At 36.4% G+C, this 9,738-nt stretch overlaps 5 non-coding genes across 5 annotated transcripts; all 5 read right to left on the reverse strand.

The window, feature by feature from the left end:
• TRNAQ-UUG (transfer RNA glutamine (anticodon UUG)) lies at nucleotides 1-72 on the reverse strand. The gene has a single exon. It is a non-coding gene; the product is annotated as a tRNA-Gln (tRNA).
• A 1,997-nt stretch (nucleotides 73-2,069) lies between these two features.
• TRNAQ-UUG (transfer RNA glutamine (anticodon UUG)) lies at nucleotides 2,070-2,141 on the reverse strand. Its single transcript has one exon. It is a non-coding gene; the product is annotated as a tRNA-Gln (tRNA).
• Nucleotides 2,142-4,138: 1,997 nt separating this feature from the next.
• TRNAQ-UUG (transfer RNA glutamine (anticodon UUG)) lies at nucleotides 4,139-4,210 on the reverse strand. The gene has a single exon. It is a non-coding gene; the product is annotated as a tRNA-Gln (tRNA).
• A 1,997-nt stretch (nucleotides 4,211-6,207) lies between these two features.
• TRNAQ-UUG (transfer RNA glutamine (anticodon UUG)) lies at nucleotides 6,208-6,279 on the reverse strand. The gene has a single exon. It is a non-coding gene; the product is annotated as a tRNA-Gln (tRNA).
• A 1,997-nt stretch (nucleotides 6,280-8,276) lies between these two features.
• Nucleotides 8,277-8,348, reverse strand: TRNAQ-UUG (transfer RNA glutamine (anticodon UUG)). The gene has a single exon. It is a non-coding gene; the product is annotated as a tRNA-Gln (tRNA).
• Nucleotides 8,349-9,738: the final 1,390 nt, after the last annotated feature.

Raw genomic sequence — 9,738 nt, forward strand, 5'->3', positions numbered from 1 at the left:
AGGTTCCACTGAGATTTGAACTCAGATCGCTGGATTCAAAGTCCAAAGTGCTAACCATTACACCATGGAACCAACTGTAGAAATTGCAATTTGAGTATTCTTTTAGGACTGCAATACCAGTGTTTGCCAATAGGGCTGCATCTTCTTATTGGAATAATTTGTTTTCATCTGCTTCTTTATGGTGTTATACTATTGCGTACACAGATTGGATGAACATTTCAATTTCTCTTAACATAAAATACATCTTACCTTTTCATTTTTATTATGTTGAACAAAGTTAAAAGTACAAAAAATCCAGATTACAATGTTAGGAAATCCATTTGAAATGTTATTACCAGATAGAAACAACCTAAATTGTATCTCCCTTTGCTGCTTGTCCAAATACAAATGGTTAGATTACTATGACTTGTATGGTTTCTCTGTATACCGTGCAGACTATGATAGCAATAAGCAGCATCAAAATAGTTTTTGCCAAAGTGATCAATGGATTTCGATTTTGAATAATGCTCAAGCTCCATTTCCCTTCCAGTGAATGTAGCCTAGGACAACTGAGACCCCTAAAATTGCAATTGTGGCATTGAATGCACAGGTTCGTTATCTATTAATTGAAGCACTGGGAGTTTTCTATATAAGGTCTTTTCCAGTATATTTGTGCACCATGACTAAAATCTACTACTACAATACATTTAAAATATATCCCTGTCTGTCCCAAAATGTCTTTGGCATTCCATTCCTTATTGAAGTGTTTATCATTACTCTTCACAATCACTGTAGGAGGAAACTCTAGCTCACCATCTATGTGTGATATTATTACTGAAAAAGCAGCATGTATTTACATTTTTCCACTGGATTAACTTGACATCCTGTTGCATAAGCAGTGTCTGTATAACAGATCCCATACCCATATAGTAATGTCAATGTGTTGGAAAGCTGTGTGTGGTCAACTTCACAGACAATCCTCTTTTGGACAAGTCTTGTAGCAAATTTAGGAGCCTAATCTCCTGGGGTTCTCAGCTATCTGAAGCAGAGTGCCAATAGGATGTGATCAGGCTGATAGGTTCCTTGGGGAGAGTAAGGCTGCCCATAAGTCTCCCTTATTGCTCAAAAGAATGCTTTGATTGAGGTTCTTAAAGTGGAATGTATGGACTTGTTAGCAATGTACTTCAAGCTCACAGCAATTGGTTCCAGGATTCAGGTAATAGGAGTAAAACCATCATCGGAAACAAAGTAAGAAACTGCACAGTAATCAAGAAGTGGACATCCACTCTAAAAGACTGTCCCGTGATTAAAAATATCCCAAACTAATAACCAGATTGCTAAGGAATAGAAGCCATTTGGTTTCAACAACATGTGAAATCAGACTGAAGTGCTTGAAAGCCAGAATGCTAGCCAATTCACCACAAATTCCCGCACCCAAGCTCATGCAGAAATGTTTTCATAAGGTTTTCAGTTTAGTATCTTGTTTTAGCTACCTTTTATATGAAATATACTGCAGCAGTAAATTCTTCTGCTGTGCATTAAATCTGTTTTATATACTGTTAACATGGTGTTTATCCTTTATTGAAATAATGGCTGAATAATATACAGTGTTTTACAAATAACAATTTATCTATTCTCATTAATCCCTGTCCCAGTGAGGTGTCAAGTCTAAATTCTCTAATACACATGCATACTGGGCTCAACTTTATCACTTGCCAATTAGCATATTGGTATGTTTTTTGGACTGGATTTGGGCAGGGGCACTTAAGGAGAAGCTTTCCTTGCACAATAAGGAATTTCAAACTCCACAATAGTGGATTATGGTCTGGGTTTCAATTGGATCCATGTGAGGCAGCAATGCTAACTACTTTGCACCGTACCAACCATCTCAGTACACATGTATGGTATTGCATGGAGACTCTCTGTTTTGTTTTATTTCATATCTTACCGCATGAATAATTTAGCTGATTATTCAGACAATACTGTTTTGTGCCTCTTGTATTTGTTTTATTTTGTCTCTGCTAGCTAGAGTTACATATATTGAATTGTGTTCACATTTCATATGACATCTTTAAGAAAAAACAAAAGCAAGGTTCCACTGAGATTTGAACTCAGATCGCTGGATTCAAAGTCCAAAGTGCTAACCATTACACCATGGAACCAACTGTAGAAATTGCAATTTGAGTATTCTTTTAGGACTGCAATACCAGTGTTTGCCAATAGGGCTGCATCTTCTTATTGGAATAATTTGTTTTCATCTGCTTCTTTATGGTGTTATACTATTGCGTACACAGATTGGATGAACATTTCAATTTCTCTTAACATAAAATACATCTTACCTTTTCATTTTTATTATGTTGAACAAAGTTAAAAGTACAAAAAATCCAGATTACAATGTTAGGAAATCCATTTGAAATGTTATTACCAGATAGAAACAACCTAAATTGTATCTCCCTTTGCTGCTTGTCCAAATACAAATGGTTAGATTACTATGACTTGTATGGTTTCTCTGTATACCGTGCAGACTATGATAGCAATAAGCAGCATCAAAATAGTTTTTGCCAAAGTGATCAATGGATTTCGATTTTGAATAATGCTCAAGCTCCATTTCCCTTCCAGTGAATGTAGCCTAGGACAACTGAGACCCCTAAAATTGCAATTGTGGCATTGAATGCACAGGTTCGTTATCTATTAATTGAAGCACTGGGAGTTTTCTATATAAGGTCTTTTCCAGTATATTTGTGCACCATGACTAAAATCTACTACTACAATACATTTAAAATATATCCCTGTCTGTCCCAAAATGTCTTTGGCATTCCATTCCTTATTGAAGTGTTTATCATTACTCTTCACAATCACTGTAGGAGGAAACTCTAGCTCACCATCTATGTGTGATATTATTACTGAAAAAGCAGCATGTATTTACATTTTTCCACTGGATTAACTTGACATCCTGTTGCATAAGCAGTGTCTGTATAACAGATCCCATACCCATATAGTAATGTCAATGTGTTGGAAAGCTGTGTGTGGTCAACTTCACAAACAATCCTCTTTTGGACAAGTCTTGTAGCAAATTTAGGAGCCTAATCTCCTGGGGTTCTCAGCTATCTGAAGCAGAGTGCCAATAGGATGTGATCAGGCTGATAGGTTCCTTGGGGAGAGTAAGGCTGCCCATAAGTCTCCCTTATTGCTCAAAAGAATGCTTTGATTGAGGTTCTTAAAGTGGAATGTATGGACTTGTTAGCCCTGTACTTCAAGCTCACAGCAATTGGTACCAGGATTCAGGTAATAGGAGAAAAACCATCATCGGAAACAAAGTAAGAAACTGCACAGTAATCAAGAAGTGGACATCCACTCTAAAAGACTGTCCTGTGATTAAAAATATCCCAAACTAATAACCAGATTGCTAAGGAATAGAAGCCATTTGGTTTCAACAACATGTGAAATCAGACTGAAGAGCTTGAAAGCCAGAATGCTAGCCAATTCACCACAAATTCCCACACCCAAGCTTATGCAGAAATGTTTTCATAAGGTTTTCAGTTTAGTATCTTGTTTTAGCTACCTTTTATATGAAATATACTGCAGCAGTAAATTCTTCTGCTGTGCATTAAATCTGTTTTATATACTGTTAACATGGTGTTTATCCTTTATTGAAATAATGGCTGAATAATATACAGTGTTTTACGAATAACAATTTATCTATTCTCATTAATCCCTGTCCCAGTGAGGTGTCAAGTCTAAATTCTCTAATACACATGCATACTGGGCTCAATTTTATCACTTGCCAATTAGCATATTGGTATGTTTTTTGGACTGGATTTGGGCAGGGGCACTTAAGGAGAAGCTTTCCTTGCACAATAAGGAATTTCAAACTCCACAATAGTGGATTATGGTCTGGGTTTCAATTGGATCCATGTGAGGCAGCAGTGCTAACTACTTTGCACCGTACCAACCATCTCAGTACACATGTATGGTATTGCATGGAGACTCTCTGTTTTGTTTTATTTCATATCTTACCGCATGAATAATTTAGCTGATTATTCAGACAATACTGTTTTGTGCCTCTTGTATTTGTTTTATTTTGTCTCTGCTAGCTAGAGTTACATATATTGAATTGTGTTCACATTTCATATGACATCTTTAAGAAAAAACAAAAGCAAGGTTCCACTGAGATTTGAACTCAGATCGCTGGATTCAAAGTCCAAAGTGCTAACCATTACACCATGGAACCAACTGTAGAAATTGCAATTTGAGTATTCTTTTAGGACTGCAATACCAGTGTTTGCCAATAGGGCTGCATCTTCTTATTGGAATAATTTGTTTTCATCTGCTTCTTTATGGTGTTATACTATTGCGTACACAGATTGGATGAACATTTCAATTTCTCTTAACATAAAATACATCTTACCTTTTCATTTTTATTATGTTGAACAAAGTTAAAAGTACAAAAAATCCAGATTACAATGTTAGGAAATCCATTTGAAATGTTATTACCAGATAGAAACAACCTAAATTGTATCTCCCTTTGCTGCTTGTCCAAAAACAAATGGTTAGATTACTATGACTTGTATGGTTTCTCTGTATACCGTGCAGACTATGATAGCAATAAGCAGCATCAAAATAGTTTTTGCCAAAGTGATCAATGGATTTCGATTTTGAATAATGCTCAAGCTCCATTTCCCTTCCAGTGAATGTAGCCTAGGACAACTGAGACCCCTAAAATTGCAATTGTGGCATTGAATGCACAGGTTCGTTATCTATTAATTGAAGCACTGGGAGTTTTCTATATAAGGTCTTTTCCAGTATATTTGTGCACCATGACTAAAATCTACTACTACAATACATTTAAAATATATCCCTGTCTGTCCCAAAATGTCTTTGGCATTCCATTCCTTATTGAAGTGTTTATCATTACTCTTCACAATCACTGTAGGAGGAAACTCTAGCTCACCATCTATGTGTGATATTATTACTGAAAAAGCAGCATGTATTTACATTTTTCCACTGGATTATTTTGACATCCTGTTGCATAAGCAGTGTCTGTATAACAGATCCCATACCCATATAGTAATGTCAATGTGTTGGAAAGCTGTGTGTGGTCAACTTCACAGACAATCCTCTTTTGGACAAGTCTTGTAGCAAATTTAGGAGCCTAATCTCCTGGGGTTCTCAGCTATCTGAAGCAGAGTGCCAATAGGATGTGATCAGGCTGATAGGTTCCTTGGGGAGAGTAAGGCTGCCCATAAGTCTCCCTTATTGCTCAAAAGAATGCTTTGATTGAGGTTCTTAAAGTGGAATGTATGGACTTGTTAGCCCTGTACTTCAAGCTCACAGCAATTGGTTCCAGGATTCAGGTAATAGGAGTAAAACCATCATCGGAAACAAAGTAAGAAACTGCACAGTAATCAAGAAGTGGACATCCACTCTAAAAGACTGTCCCGTGATTAAAAATATCCCAAACTAATAACCAGATTGCTAAGGAATAGAAGCCATTTGGTTTCAACAACATGTGAAATCAGACTGAAGTGCTTGAAAGCCAGAATGCTAGCCAATTCACCACAAATTCCCACACCCAAGCTCATGCAGAAATGTTTTCATAAGGTTTTCAGTTTAGTATCTTGTTTTAGCTACCTTTTATATGAAATATACTGCAGCAGTAAATTCTTCTGCTGTGCATTAAATCTGTTTTATATACTGTTAACATGGTGTTTATCCTTTATTGAAATAATGGCTGAATAATATACAGTGTTTTACAAATAACAATTTATCTATTCTCATTAATCCCTGTCCCAGTGAGGTGTCAAGTCTAAATTCTCTAATACACATGCATACTGGGCTCAATTTTATCACTTGCCAATTAGCATATTGGTATGTTTTTTGGACTGGATTTGGGCAGGGGCACTTAAGGAGAAGCTTTCCTTGCACAATAAGGAATTTCAAACTCCACAATAGTGGATTATGGTCTGGGTTTCAATTGGATCCATGTGAGGCAGCAGTGCTAACTACTTTGCACCGTACCAACCATCTCAGTACACATGTATGGTATTGCATGGAGACTCTCTGTTTTGTTTTATTTCATATCTTACCGCATGAATAATTTAGCTGATTATTCAGACAATACTGTTTTGTGCCTCTTGTATTTGTTTTATTTTGTCTCTGCTAGCTAGAGTTACATATATTGAATTGTGTTCACATTTCATATGACATCTTTAAGAAAAAACAAAAGCAAGGTTCCACTGAGATTTGAACTCAGATCGCTGGATTCAAAGTCCAAAGTGCTAACCATTACACCATGGAACCAACTGTAGAAATTGCAATTTGAGTATTCTTTTAGGACTGCAATACCAGTGTTTGCCAATAGGGCTGCATCTTCTTATTGGAATAATTTGTTTTCATCTGCTTCTTTATGGTGTTATACTATTGCGTACACAGATTGGATGAACATTTCAATTTCTCTTAACATAAAATACATCTTACCTTTTCATTTTTATTATGTTGAACAAAGTTAAAAGTACAAAAAATCCAGATTACAATGTTAGGAAATCCATTTGAAATGTTATTACCAGATAGAAACAACCTAAATTGTATCTCCCTTTGCTGCTTGTCCAAATACAAATGGTTAGAATACTATGACTTGTATGGTTTCTCTGTATACCGTGCAGACTATGATAGCAATAAGCAGCATCAAAATAGTTTTTGCCAAAGTGATCAATGGATTTCGATTTTGAATAATGCTCAAGCTCCATTTCCCTTCCAGTGAATGTAGCCTAGGACAACTGAGACCCCTAAAATTGCAATTGTGGCATTGAATGCACAGGTTCGTTATCTATTAATTGAAGCACTGGGAGTTTTCTATATAAGGTCTTTTCCAGTATATTTGTGCACCATGACTAAAATCTACTACTACAATACATTTAAAATATATCCCTGTCTGTCCCAAAATGTCTTTGGCATTCCATTCCTTATTGAAGTGTTTATCATTACTCTTCACAATCACTGTAGGAGGAAACTCTAGCTCACCATCTATGTGTGATATTATTACTGAAAAAGCAGCATGTATTTACATTTTTCCACTGGATTAACTTGACATCCTGTTGCATAAGCAGTGTCTGTATAACAGATCCCATACCCATATAGTAATGTCAATGTGTTGGAAAGCTGTGTGTGGTCAACTTCACAAACAATCCTCTTTTGGACAAGTCTTGTAGCAAATTTAGGAGCCTAATCTCCTGGGGTTCTCAGCTATCTGAAGCAGAGTGCCAATAGGATGTGATCAGGCTGATAGGTTCCTTGGGGAGAGTAAGGCTGCCCATAAGTCTCCCTTATTGCTCAAAAGAATGCTTTGATTGAGGTTCTTAAAGTGGAATGTATGGACTTGTTAGCCCTGTACTTCAAGCTCACAGCAATTGGTACCAGGATTCAGGTAATAGGAGAAAAACCATCATCGGAAACAAAGTAAGAAACTGCACAGTAATCAAGAAGTGGACATCCACTCTAAAAGACTGTCCTGTGATTAAAAATATCCCAAACTAATAACCAGATTGCTAAGGAATAGAAGCCATTTGGTTTCAACAACATGTGAAATCAGACTGAAGAGCTTGAAAGCCAGAATGCTAGCCAATTCACCACAAATTCCCACACCCAAGCTTATGCAGAAATGTTTTCATAAGGTTTTCAGTTTAGTATCTTGTTTTAGCTACCTTTTATATGAAATATACTGCAGCAGTAAATTCTTCTGCTGTGCATTAAATCTGTTTTATATACTGTTAACATGGTGTTTATCCTTTATTGAAATAATGGCTGAATAATATACAGTGTTTTACGAATAACAATTTATCTATTCTCATTAATCCCTGTCCCAGTGAGGTGTCAAGTCTAAATTCTCTAATACACATGCATACTGGGCTCAATTTTATCACTTGCCAATTAGCATATTGGTATGTTTTTTGGACTGGATTTGGGCAGGGGCACTTAAGGAGAAGCTTTCCTTGCACAATAAGGAATTTCAAACTCCACAATAGTGGATTATGGTCTGGGTTTCAATTGGATCCATGTGAGGCAGCAGTGCTAACTACTTTGCACCGTACCAACCATCTCAGTACACATGTATGGTATTGCATGGAGACTCTCTGTTTTGTTTTATTTCATATCTTACCGCATGAATAATTTAGCTGATTATTCAGACAATACTGTTTTGTGCCTCTTGTATTTGTTTTATTTTGTCTCTGCTAGCTAGAGTTACATATATTGAATTGTGTTCACATTTCATATGACATCTTTAAGAAAAAACAAAAGCAAGGTTCCACTGAGATTTGAACTCAGATCGCTGGATTCAAAGTCCAAAGTGCTAACCATTACACCATGGAACCAACTGTAGAAATTGCAATTTGAGTATTCTTTTAGGACTGCAATACCAGTGTTTGCCAATAGGGCTGCATCTTCTTATTGGAATAATTTGTTTTCATCTGCTTCTTTATGGTGTTATACTATTGCGTACACAGATTGGATGAACATTTCAATTTCTCTTAACATAAAATACATCTTACCTTTTCATTTTTATTATGTTGAACAAAGTTAAAAGTACAAAAAATCCAGATTACAATGTTAGGAAATCCATTTGAAATGTTATTACCAGATAGAAACAACCTAAATTGTATCTCCCTTTGCTGCTTGTCCAAAAACAAATGGTTAGATTACTATGACTTGTATGGTTTCTCTGTATACCGTGCAGACTATGATAGCAATAAGCAGCATCAAAATAGTTTTTGCCAAAGTGATCAATGGATTTCGATTTTGAATAATGCTCAAGCTCCATTTCCCTTCCAGTGAATGTAGACTAGGACAACTGAGACCCCTAAAATTGCAATTGTGGCATTGAATGCACAGGTTCGTTATCTATTAATTGAAGCACTGGGAGTTTTCTATATAAGGTCTTTTCCAGTATATTTGTGCACCATGACTAAAATCTACTACTACAATACATTTAAAATATATCCCTGTCTGTCCCAAAATGTCTTTGGCATTCCATTCCTTATTGAAGTGTTTATCATTACTCTTCACAATCACTGTAGGAGGAAACTCTAGCTCACCATCTATGTGTGATATTATTACTGAAAAAGCAGCATGTATTTACATTTTTCCACTGGATTATTTTGACATCCTGTTGCATAAGCAGTGTCTGTATAACAGATCCCATACCCATATAGTAATGTCAATGTGTTGGAAAGCTGTGTGTGGTCAACTTCACAGACAATCCTCTTTTGGACAAGTCTTGTAGCAAATTTAGGAGCCTAATCTCCTGGGGTTCTCAGCTATCTGAAGCAGAGTGCCAATAGGATGTGATCAGGCTGATAGGTTCCTTGGGGAGAGTAAGGCTGCCCATAAGTCTCCCTTATTGCTCAAAAGAATGCTTTGATTGAGGTTCTTAAAGTGGAATGTATGGACTTGTTAGCCCTGTACTTCAAGCTCACAGCAATTGGTTCCAGGATTCAGGTAATAGGAGTAAAACCATCATCGGAAACAAAGTAAGAAACTGCACAGTAATCAAGAAGTGGACATCCACTCTAAAAGACTGTCCCGTGATTAAAAATATCCCAAACTAATAACCAGATTGCTAAGGAATAGAAGCCATTTGGTTTCAACAACATGTGAAATCAGACTGAAGTGCTTGAAAGCCAGAATGCTAGCCAATTCACCACAAATTCCCACACCCAAGCTCATGCAGAAATGTTTTCATAAGGTTTTCAGTTTAGTATCTTA

Source organism: Mixophyes fleayi, chromosome 10 (assembly GCF_038048845.1).
Source record: "Mixophyes fleayi isolate aMixFle1 chromosome 10, aMixFle1.hap1, whole genome shotgun sequence".
NCBI classification, from domain to species: domain Eukaryota; kingdom Metazoa; phylum Chordata; class Amphibia; order Anura; family Limnodynastidae; genus Mixophyes; species Mixophyes fleayi.